Here is a 12,167-nt window from a genome sequence, read left to right on the forward strand (position 1 = left end):
CATCGCAGCACGGTTTATAATAGCCAAGACATGGAAGCAACCTAGATGTCCATCAGCAGATGAATGGATAAGAAAGCTGTGGTACATATACACAATGGAGTATTACTCAGCCATTAAAAAGAATACATTTGAATCAGTTCTGATGAGGTGGATAAAACTGGAGCCTATTATACAGAGTGAAGTAAGCCAGAAGGAAAAACATAAATACAGTATACTAACGCATATATATGGAATTTAGAAAGATGGTAACAATAACCCGGTGTACGAGACAGCAAAAGAGACACTGATGTATTGAACAGTCTTATGGACTCTGTGGGAGAGGGAGAGGGTGGGAAGATTTGGGAGAATGGCAATGAAACATGTAAAATATCATGTAGGAAACGAGTTGCCAGTCCAGGTTCGATGCATGACGCTGGATGCTTGGGGCTGGTGTACTGGGACGGCCCAGAGGGATGGTATGGGGAGGGAGGAGGGAGGAGGGTTCGGGATGGGGAACACATGTATACCTGTGGCGGATTCATTTTGATATTTGGCAAAACTAATACAATTATGTAAAGTTTAAAAATAAAATAAAATTAGAGAAAAAAAAAAAATACTTCTTTGTGTTTTCCAAATTTTCCATAATGAGCATGTATTACTTTAACAATCAGAGAAAATATTCATTTCAAGTACATTCCATAGCATGGCATTTCAGGCCCAGGAAAGCCTCCATTCCAGCTACTCTCCCTTCTCTCAGTGACTGTCTTCTCAACACATCAGGCATTTCCACACCTTTCTGCTTCTCTTCTTAAAGTTCCTACTGTCTGGAGGTCCTTCCAAGAACTTGAAAGTCAGTTCTTCCGGGTGACAGTCTCTGAAGCCCTCAGTAAGAATTCCCCCATCTTTGTTTTAAAACAACTTGATACTTGGTTGTAGGATGCCATTCACCATATCAATTCTAATTACTCATTTTATGTGTCTCTCTCCCCTCTTGGACTCTGAACTTTTCAAAGGCCCTGGGTCTTAGAAACCTTTAAATGTCTAACACCTAGTACCATCATCCCTGGCATGCCATAAATATTAAACATATGGATGAATGAATGATAAATGGAAGGATGGATGGATGGATGGCTAAAGGAAAAACCTCTAGGTTTTCAAAGGGTGAAAGGATCTAGAAACCAAATCATCTTCAAGTCACTTCACGTAGTCGGATGTGTGCATGCTGCAGACGACACACACGAGAAGCCCTAGAAGAAGCACCACCTTGAGTACTGCTAAGACAAGTGGAGCTATAATGAGCTTATAATAGAATTGAAATTTTTCTAGTTGAAACAACAAATCTGTTATCCTGCTTTACAGCAAATGGCTTTCTACAAAGGATACCCACATGCTACTTTATTATTAAAAACCATTCCAATAAAAGATATGCTGAAAAATTATTGCAATTTCTACTAATTAAAAACTAATTAAGTCATTTGCTGAATAATACATGTTCTGTACTTGCATTATCTACGAGCATGCTCTTCACTTACAAATATTTGTCTTCATTTCATTAAAGTAATTAAACGGCTTCAAGTACGGTTATTTTTACAAGCATTTTATAGCCAACTCTCAATTTTCCATACCAATGGAGAAGCATAATTGAAATATTTAAAACTGAATAACAGATAATACAGAACCTCCCTGCCGTTCTTCTCCTCCTCCCGTTTAACAAACAACAAAAACAAGCGACTTGAGTTTTAGCTCGGCTCCCTTCTCCCACTCCCACTCCGGGAGCCAGAACAGAAAAAAAATTACACATAAACAGTAGGATCTATTCATGCGCATAGCTGCCTGCTCCCCACCCCCCACCTCGCCCCTGCCCACTCCATCTCTTAATGTACAATGTACGTTAGCACAAAATGGAGAGATGAGTGAGCCTGCTTTACCATGGAAGACAGACCATCCCCAAATCAATGACAAAATTAATTGCACTCTGTCTCTCTGACCGCATCACCCAGGCTTTGTCCCAGGCAATTATGACAATTCCTTAAGTTTCTAGAGAAAAAAATGCTGCACAAAGCAAAAAATTCTTTACGCTAAGAATGATAATGGAGATTCTGAGTGGAGGTGTCAGCGTGTGGATGACAGTGTGTCTGGCTGCAGCTTTGTCTGATGTTTTAAAGTAAGGGGAATTATGTAGAAGAAACATTTTCCTTTGCAGGATGGGAGGGAGCACAATTATGAAGGGGCAGAGAGTAAATATACACTGGATGCCTCTAATTACGTATATGAGAAACGTGACAAGAAAACATATCGGAAACGAGTTGACAGTCCATTTTCCGTAACAGGCACTTTGTCAGGGATAAACAGAGCAAAGTTGTTCTGACTCCTTGGTGTCAGTTTTTGCCCTGAATAGAAGAGCTGCCTGTGGGAGGAGAGAGATGGTGCTGGGCAGGGAAAGTACCGCCCAAGGAGGTCAAGAGTCTTGTAGAGGGACAGCCGCGAGCAAGACAGAGGACAAGAAAGGGAGTCAGATGCAGGCAGTGTGCGGCCTGGGAAAACTGGCTCCTACAGTCTGGAAGCTGCAGTTCTGATACAAAACAGATTAGACAGATAGATGGATAGACAGGTAGTAGGTAGACAGATAGATGACAGATAAATGTACAGGTAGACAGACACAAATAATAATAATATCTGTTACCCATATGTAGCATACAATAAGAACCTAATAAATTACCCAACTCTGGAGGTCCTCAGACACAGTATTTCGTTTCTCAGGTTAGACACAATACAGGTTGTGTGGCAGGAAGCGGGAGGAGGGTGTTTTTATATTGTCATTTTGTTTCCTTTTAAGGCCCCTGGAGGTTGGTTCCTTAAATGTGTTTGGAAGGCCTGAAACAAAATTTCATTCAGACCTCATGTGTTGTATGGCATCTCCTTTATTCTGGAATTTCTCTTGCTTTACATTTTATTGGATTTTAATCGGAGACCATCTGATGAAATGTTCAGCACTTAGACTGGAATGGAACATGTACTCCAGCTGAATGAGAGGGAGGACAGTGAAATCGCATAATGGAATATAAAACAGATTTTAAAAGCAATAAAACTGCAGCCAACAGAGTGGTCCCCTCAGGGGCACAGAGAAGCAGGGACATGTAGGAACACACCCTGAGGAGAAAGAGGCCCCAGGACACAGAGGGGCGCAGCCCCCAGCCACTCACCTTGGACCAGGATGTACCCAGTCCTGCCTGGGACACAGCAGAAATGAGAGGCAGATTCTGAGCTATTTGTGCAAATAACACTGAACAAAGTCATAAAACAGGAGCAGCCAGAGCCCCTAAAACCCAAGGCAAGCTCATGACTTCTCCAAAGGTCATTATCAGAGACTGTGGAGGTCAGTGTGGCTGCACCATCTGAAGCATAGCTTACTGACCTTGACTGTGCAACTGAACCACAAGAGGTCTTATTAAAATACAGATTATGGTTCACAAGGTCTGGAGGGAGCCGGACTCTGCATTTCCAGCGGCCTCGGAAGTGACGCTGATGCTGTGGTTCCCGGGACAGCACTGTGCAGAGCAGCATGTAAACCAGTGGTTTTTTCCTCTACATCAGCATCATGCAAACCAGCCATAGCTCAGATGCCTGAGCCCCACCCTGCACCTCCAGGAATGTCATCTGATAATGTGCAGGCTTATCAAGCTCCCCCATTGATGTGCCTGCCTTGTCTTCCACACACCAGACAAATCCCTGGTGATGTGTAACATGGATTTCTCTACAGAAATGATTAGGAGACAGGAAGGTGAGCAACCAGTCAACGGGTAGAATGGAGACTGATGTGAGGAGGAGAGGAGGGGCTCCCCTCGAGGATTTAGCAGTGAGTGTGCAGACAATAAGCCATGCCAGGAACCCTCTCTCTGGGCACCAGGTACATGCATGAGGGCAGACACTCGTACGCAATGGCTATATCTTCCTGAGCAGATTTTCAAAACACTAATCCCGTCAGAGGGCCCCATTCATTTTGGCAGCCATCTTTAACTCTGCACTCTCCCCATGCCCTTCCACCTACACCCGGCTACCAAGTCCTGACAGCTCAGCCTCTAAAATCCATCCTCTCGCCCATCTCGTCCTCTCCAGGTTCCCTGCTGCATCCTACTCTCAGCTACTGTCTTCTCTCCCCTGGACCACAGCAACCAATCTTGAGGCTGGCGTCCCAACTACCACCCTGCTCCTTGACATTTACTCTCTACTCCACAGCTGGCCTGAAACTCCTTCAGAAGCATCCCACTGTATCCAGGATAAGATTTTCACTGAAACCTGAAATGCCCCTGATTATCCCTCCATCTCCCTTGAGCCTCACCTTTCTCTCTGTGCTCCAGCCTCACTGGCCTTCTGTGTGTTTCCTAAACATGCCAAGCTCTTTCCCACCACGCAGTCTTTAGACAGGCTCATTTTTGTTGAATATTCTTTTCCAGACATAGCAAGACCCCACCCTTCCTTTAGGTCTAGGCCTGAGTATTGCCTTCTCAGAGGGAACTTCTGCCCATCTCACCTTAAGTAAGTCCCTCTCTAGACCCTGGGTGTTCCTTTATGGCAGGGATTACAACTGGCAATTATTTCATTTACTTACTCATGTACTTTTCTCTCCCTTTCATTATATCATTGGTGCTCAAAGGGTGGTCCCTGGAAGTCACACCAGCACCACCTGGGAGACTCTGACGGTTGGACCCAGGCTTGGTTTAGCAAGCCCTCCTTGTGGATGGACACATGCTGACGGTTGAGGACCAGTGCACTGGACTGTAACCACTGTAGGGGTAAACTTGTCTGTCATTATGTGCCCAGTACCAAGAATAGTGCTTACAGAAGATATTTGGAAATGTTTTTTAATGAATGGACAAATAAGCCTCAGTAGGCCAATCTTCATTCCCTGGTGGCTTATCAGTAAAGAATCTGCCTGCAATGCAGGAGACCTGGGTTCAGTCTCTGGGTCGGGAAGATCCTCTGGAGAAGGAAATGGCAACCCACTCCAGTATTCTTGCCTAGAGAATCCCATAGACAGAGGAGCCTGGTGGCTATACTCCATAGGGTCACAAAGAGTCAGACATAACTATGTGACTAAATAGCAACAAAAGGCCAATTTTCACATTCCAACCACTATTCCATCCTAGAACCATTAGCATACTTGGAAAAGGGCCACCTGAAAGAGAAATCTCACATAAATTTTTTTTTCCAGTGAGAAAGTTTCAAGCTGGCATCACAGAGAATAGATTTTAGGGAGCAAGACATAAACTGAGACACCAGCTAGGAGCCCGTTGCAGGGGTGTAGCTCAGAGATGCTGATGGCAGGGGATGTGGACACAGGGAGGTGAACTGCATGATGGATCTGAGAGACCCAGCCATCAGGATTTGATGACTGATCATAGTTAGAGGGAAAAGGAGGGCTTAGTAAAGCCATGTGGTGAGGGACAGGGAAGCCTGGTGTGCTGCAGTCCATGGGGTCACAGAGAGTCGGATACCATTGAGAGACTTAACAACAACAAGTAAAGCCATGACAGGGGTGCAGGGAGTGAAAATGGGGGTTCACAAGCATACTGGGTTCCAAGTAAAGGAAATAGGACAATAAAAGATAAACAGACTGCTTTACCCAGGAATGATCACACTGGGCCCTTTCCTTGCTCCCCTTAAACTTCTTTCCCCTCTCCATCTCCCAGAAAACATCTGAAATGTTTGCCATCCCAAGGATGGAATGGCAGATGTGGAAGACATCATTAAGGGGCCCCACATCTTTATTACAAGGCTGAGAGGGCTGCGGCCCACACAGTGGAAGGGGCTTATTCAAGTCACATGGCTGCTGGTGGCCAGCAGGACCAACTCCCAGGTTCTACCTTCAAGTCCACTGAAGTACTTGCTTCAGTGGGCACCCTGTGGGAAAAAACAGAAAACCCCAGGGTCCAAAAGGTTTGGAAACGCTGCAAGCAATGTTCTCTGGAGAATGTGAGTTCATGCTATGTTAGGACTGTGAAAAGACTTCCAGTGAAGAAACCAGTTTAGTCCAACATGTCTTCAGCACAGCGGACCATGGTGTCCCATCGTCCTGCGCAGCTTCCTAACATCCAGGAGCACCCCAGACCGTACACACCAAGACTGAGAGATAGGAAAGAGAAATGTTAATCCCAATCTAAAGGTCACATCTGAATTTTTCATATACTCATAGAAGCCTTGGAATCTCTGTCATGTTTATCCACACTTTGAGACCTTTAAATAGCTGTACTAAGCAGCCAGCTAGGCTTACTCTGAAGGCACTGAGCTGTCCCAGGGGAGGTAACATCAGACGCCCCTCTGGGCTGACCCTCGCTTTAGGTTTCCCTGTGCACTCTGGACGGGGGCTTCCCAGGCCTGACCCCACGCTCTGAAATTCTGCATGACCCAGCTTCCCTCTCCAACCGCAAGGCCACAGCATGTATGGAAGGGCACCCTCATGTTCTGGAAGGAAGAACCCTCTCATGGCCGAGAGGAGGTGGTGAACAGTGATGAACAACTGGGATGATCAGGGCAGGGATGAGGAGGGAGGGGGAAGGGGCCCAGTGCTCAGGGATCCCTGACCCAGAGGCGATGGGAGCCTGGGCAGGCTTGAGGGTGACTCAGGAACCCGGGGAAGAAGAGCTCTCAGAAACGTGAGATTCTGAATTAGGAGGGTGAACACGGTTAGTGCCCCCTCTAATGGGGATGTGCCTGGACAAGACCCTGGGAGCTTGACTGCACTGGGTCGGTCATCCCTGTGAGGTGGGGACAGTGAGGAGAGCCGACACTCTGGAACTCACACAGACCAAAGTCCCAGGGAGCAAGTGTCTCAGGTTTTAGCCACTTGGCTTTGAACACATTAGTCAATTCCCCTGAGCCTTGGTTTCTGCATGTGGAAAACAGACACAGTAACCTGTCTTCCAGAATTACTAGGTGGTTTAAATCAGATAATGAATATGGAAACACTGAAAGATAACAGAAGTGCCACCAAATATAGGTGTGATTATAATAAACATTAAGGGTGTTTACTGACAATGCATGGAGCACTGGGTTAAGTTCTTCACAAACAATAGGTTGTCTGAGCCTCCGAGGAGGCCTCTGAGGCAGATAAAAACGTAGTCTCAGTTTTACAGCCGAAGAACCTGAAGCCCAGGAAAATTAATTTACTTGGCCAGAGGCACATGGAAGGCAGAGGAGTTAGCATGTGAATGTTGACAATCTGAGTATAGAGAACACTTCCAGTCTGCAAACACTGGTGTGGTAATGAGGCAGAGAGATGGACAGGAGAATTCCTAGGAGCCAGCTCAGCTCATCCGAAGGGGCTGCAAATGTGGTGACAGTCAACGGCCCCTCCCGGGGTCAGTTTAACAAGCATAATCCTTTGATATCAATGTGTACCCTCTCCCTGAGACAGAGAAAGAACTAGAAATCCTGTCAAGGGATCCATTCGGTCCTTCCTGGGGAGGGCAGGAGAGCCCAAGTGGGTGGCAGTGGCCAGGGAGGTGTGTGCCAGCACCAGGGGTGGCCGTGGTGTGTGCTGCACTGACTTCCAGGACACAGCCTCCCTTCTTGGAGAGCCCACGTGCAGAGACAGAGGGTACACTGTGTGCAGAGCCAGCAGGACTCTCACGGCAGCCTGCCCAGCCTGGTTGATGCAACAGCCCTTGGCCATCCAGAGGCAAAAGCTCCAAGGTGGAGATTAAATCATGGGAGAGAGATTCTCCCATAGGGAATCTGATGGACACACACGGTCACTCCTGAGAGATCTTTGAAGGAAGCTGGTGGGGATTTCAAGGAAGGAAAGCTTTCAAGGGACAGGGTGGAAGTGACCTTGACATCACCAGCCAGCACCTGACCAGCAGGCAGTCCTCGGAGTTTTGTTGAAAAGAATTGCTCCAGTAAAGAAGGGCCTGTCCGTAATGTTCCAGGATTCCCTGCCGAGGTAGATGGAGAGGAGCCCTAGAAGGATGCCACGCAAACCCAGAGATGAATCACAGCCCTGGGCAAAGTCACAAGGGGTGGAGTGGGGGCCTGAAGTTAACTTGAGGCTGGGGTGCAGGGAACATGAGGGAATATTATGCCCCCGCCCAAGTCCCATTTGAGTCATAAAATTCAGGATAGAAAAGTTTATCTCATGAGTGAAATTACACATTAGTTCAGTAACTTATAGAGCAGGTGCTTAAGCCAAGGAATGTTGGCAGAGAAGGACAAAACTCTCAGTCTTACAGCCCTTGAGTGAAGGAGGCAAGAGAGGGGGAAGGAAGAGAGGGGAGGAAAAGAAAGAAAAGCAGGGAGGAAAGTCAGAGAGAGAAGAAGGCAGAAGACAGGAGCTCTCAAATTCAGGTCAAATGCTAGATGAAGAAATTTTATATCCAAAGCCAGCCCATATGTGATGGAACCATTTTATCCTAAGGATTTTAATAAAATCTATTGTTTTAAAACAATACTCTCAAACTTTGGGGGAAACGGCTCTTAATACAGCTTTAACTCTTATAATAAAGGTAAAAATCGAATTTAAAATTAAACATAAATGATAAAAACCTCAAAATTTTCAAGTCAAATTTCATTAACTGATAAAGGTCTACTCTGAGCCTCAGGCAAGGGCAGTGGAAGGGATTTGGTTAATTTGTAAGATTAAAGGCATATTGAATAATTGAGGCCACATTAGAGGGAGACTCTAGTTTGAATGACATTCCAAGGTCAGAAGACTGAAGAGCTAAAAGTCCTTATCCAAAAACTCCAAGTTAAGCTTTCAGACAGAAAAAATTCAAGCCACTGTGGCCTTGAACTTCAATGACTGATAAACAAGAAGGAGACAATATAAATTGGTAATCTACCTGTTTATACACAGATTTATCTTTCCTTTGGTTAAGGAATCTGACCAGTGGAGTCTTGAATATTTTAAGGTGTTCTGTATAAGGTAATGTGTTATCTTGACAGTTTATTAGCAACAAAGTCAAGAAGGTCAAAACTGAAGACTCCTTCTATAATTTTATTTCCGCTCTGCTTACATCTTAATAAAAGGTGTCTCTTGCAACAGTAAACAGAAACCAATCTGCATTTGCAGGTGCAGAAAAGGTGCTTTCAAATATATTACAAGCTGAAAATGACATAAGCTTACTGGCATCAGCGTTACTCAACACTCTTTGGGCCTTCGCAAGATACAAAATGATCTGTTTCCTCTCTTGGCAAAACAGAAAGTGAATAGCAAAGTCTATAGGATACAAACTAAACCAATTAAGATAATAGTAGTTTTGTTACATTATTAATAATAATACCATATAGAGGGCTTTATACGTATCTAATATTTTTCCGGAGTTCACCAGTCAGAGCTGCCTTTGTTGAAGGTGTGTGTGTTGAGCACAGGTTGGGGCTGAGTGTCCTGCCTCCTCACACCCTCAGAAGTGCTTCCAAAGGCTCTCTGGGACACAGAATTTGAATAACCACAGTCACAAGCTGCCTGATTTTATCCTCAATGTTGTTATCATGGAAATTGTGGTTGTTGCTACCCTAACTTCCATTCCCCCCCCGCCCCGTCTCTCAGTAGCTGCCACAAGTCCCATCCTAGAATTTACATCCTGCTCACTGTGGCCTGCATGCTTCATGCCACACCTGGTTCTAGACATGGAGCATGCAGGAAAAGAATTATTATCCTGACCCCAGGCTACAGTTACTGGTTCAAGAGTAGGAACATGACACAATTTGGGTCAGTGAGACTGCACACTGAATTTTCTGTAAAGATCTGTAAGGAGAGGAATCATCTCTCTTCTGAAAAACTTCCAGACAGTTTCCTTACATCCACACTTCAAATGTGGACAAGGAAGCTCACAGCCTGGAGTAGTGGCAACAATGGGGCATATTCTCAGGCAAAGAAGGACAGAGCTGAAAAGAAAAAAAATTCCTGATGACCCTACTGGTCTGCTGAATCCCACCAAACCTGAGGCCCACCCAGCCCTAGCCTTCCAATTTTATACTCTAATAAAGTCTCGCTGTTACTTAAGCCAATTTAACTTGAATTTTCTGTTACTTGTAGCTGACCTCACCCTAACTGATACCAGTACTATGTGATATGATACAGTCGCATGTTCTATCTCTGTTTTAGAAATAAGACGGATGAAGTTTCGAGATCTTATGTGACACAAGAGCACACCACTAGTAAGTGATGAAGCCAAGCATCGAGTCCTCTGACTCCAAAACCAGTGTTCTTTCCATTGCCACATGCTACCTCCATGATGTGGTCCTAGAAACTCCCTTTTCAGATTTATGATTCCCACACTGTTTGAATTTAAATATTCTGAGATTATACAATTAAAATAAAAATGTAGAGTGTTGGTTCAAAATAGTTTTGCCTTTTCAAGAGTACAAGTGTTTGTTTGTTAATAACAAAGAGTCACCACTCTCTTGTGGCAGCAAACCCATCAAACAGCTTCATTCACATCACTACCAATGATAGCAGACCTGAGGACAACCTGGCAAAAGTACATGCAGATGACTAGTCATGCTCTTCTTATCGGACAGGCTATGTGTGCATGCTCATTCGTATGCAACTCTTTGCAACCGCATGGACTATAGCCCTCCAGGCTCCTCTGTCCATGGGGTATCACAAGCAAGAATGATGGAGTTGGCTGCCACTTCCTCCTTCAAGGGATCTTCCAGACCCAGGGATCGAACATATTTCCAGCAGCTGCTGCATTGGCAGGTGGATTCTTTACCACTGAGCCATCTGGGAAGCCCTGAACAGGCTATAAAATACTTCAAAACAAAAGCCCTGGGTCAGTTATTTAATGCAATTTAACAATGTGACAGTAATAGTAAATAGAGCTCTGCCTTTCAGAAATTTGTTATCTAATGAGAGGGAAGACAGTGATCCTTCCCATCCTGCTTCTCAACTACACTTCTCTCCAACTGCTTTCATGTGATATTAACTCTCTGCACATGCAGGCTAAATAGCTATGGGAGAATCAGCAATCTTTCTACACTCAAGGGAAAGTACCCAATATAGTTTAAAGATCAATCAGTTACATGAAAGCAAGTCCAGGCTGGAGGGACAGAGAGAACAGTTAGAAAAAAGAAAAGTGATTTGTTCTCTCAAGAGCTATGTTGGGTTAACAAAGAGCAAACACAACTTGAACCAGAGAAGAAAAATTCAAACCACCTAGAGATAAAGCAGACATAAATTATGATTTTAAATTAGTATTATTTTTGTAAAACTAACTTCAGTCTTATAGAGAGGAGTAGGAACTAGGCAGGTACAGCCAAAAAAGCATGACGCTCTTTCTCCCACTTGGAATACTGACTTCTCACTTATTAAAATTTCTACAGAGTGAAAAGGTAAAGAATAACACTTAAAGGACTACTCTGTTGGTCCAGGGGCTAAGACACCACAGTCCCAATGCAGGGGACTCAGGTCTGTTCCTTAGCTGAGGGACTGGATCCCATATGCCACAACTAAGAGTCTGCATGGCACAACTAAAGATCCTACATGCCACAGTGAAGATGGAGGATCCCATATGCCACAGCTGAGATCCAGCACAGTCAAATAAATAATAAAGAAAGAAATATAGATAAATGTTTTTTAAAAAGAATTAACACAGGAATTCTAGGTTCAAGACAGACCTGGACCTGAAGTCCACTCCCAACCTTAATACTCTATGACTGAGTAAATTACTGAACCTATTTAAAGCTACTTCCATCTTTACAAAATGGGTTCTCGTAAGGACTAATAAACCTAATACATATCAGATCAGATCAGATCAGTCGCTCAGTCATGTCCGACTCTTTGTGACTCCATGAATCGCAGCATGCCAGGCCTCCCTGTCCATCACCAACTCCCGGAGTTCACTCAGACTCACGTCCATCAAGTCAGTGATGCCATCCAGCCATCTCATCCTCTGTCGTCCCCTTCTCCTCTTGCCCCCAATCCCTCCCAGCATCAGAGTCTTTTCCAATGAGTCAACTCTTCACATGAGGTGGCCAAAGTACTGGAGTTTCAGCTTTAGCATCATTCCTTCCAAAGAAATCCCAGGGCTGATCTCCTTCAGAATGGACTGGTTGGATCTCCTTGCAGTCCAAGGGACTCTCAAGAGTCTTCTCCAACACCACAGTTCAAAAGCATCGATTCTTCGGCGCTCAGCCTTCTTCACAGTCCAACTCTCACATCCATACACGACCACAGGAAAAACCATAGC

This window comes from Bison bison, unplaced genomic scaffold (assembly GCF_000754665.1).
Source record: "Bison bison bison isolate TAMUID 2011002044 unplaced genomic scaffold, Bison_UMD1.0 scf7180017864215, whole genome shotgun sequence".
NCBI classification, from domain to species: domain Eukaryota; kingdom Metazoa; phylum Chordata; class Mammalia; order Artiodactyla; family Bovidae; genus Bison; species Bison bison.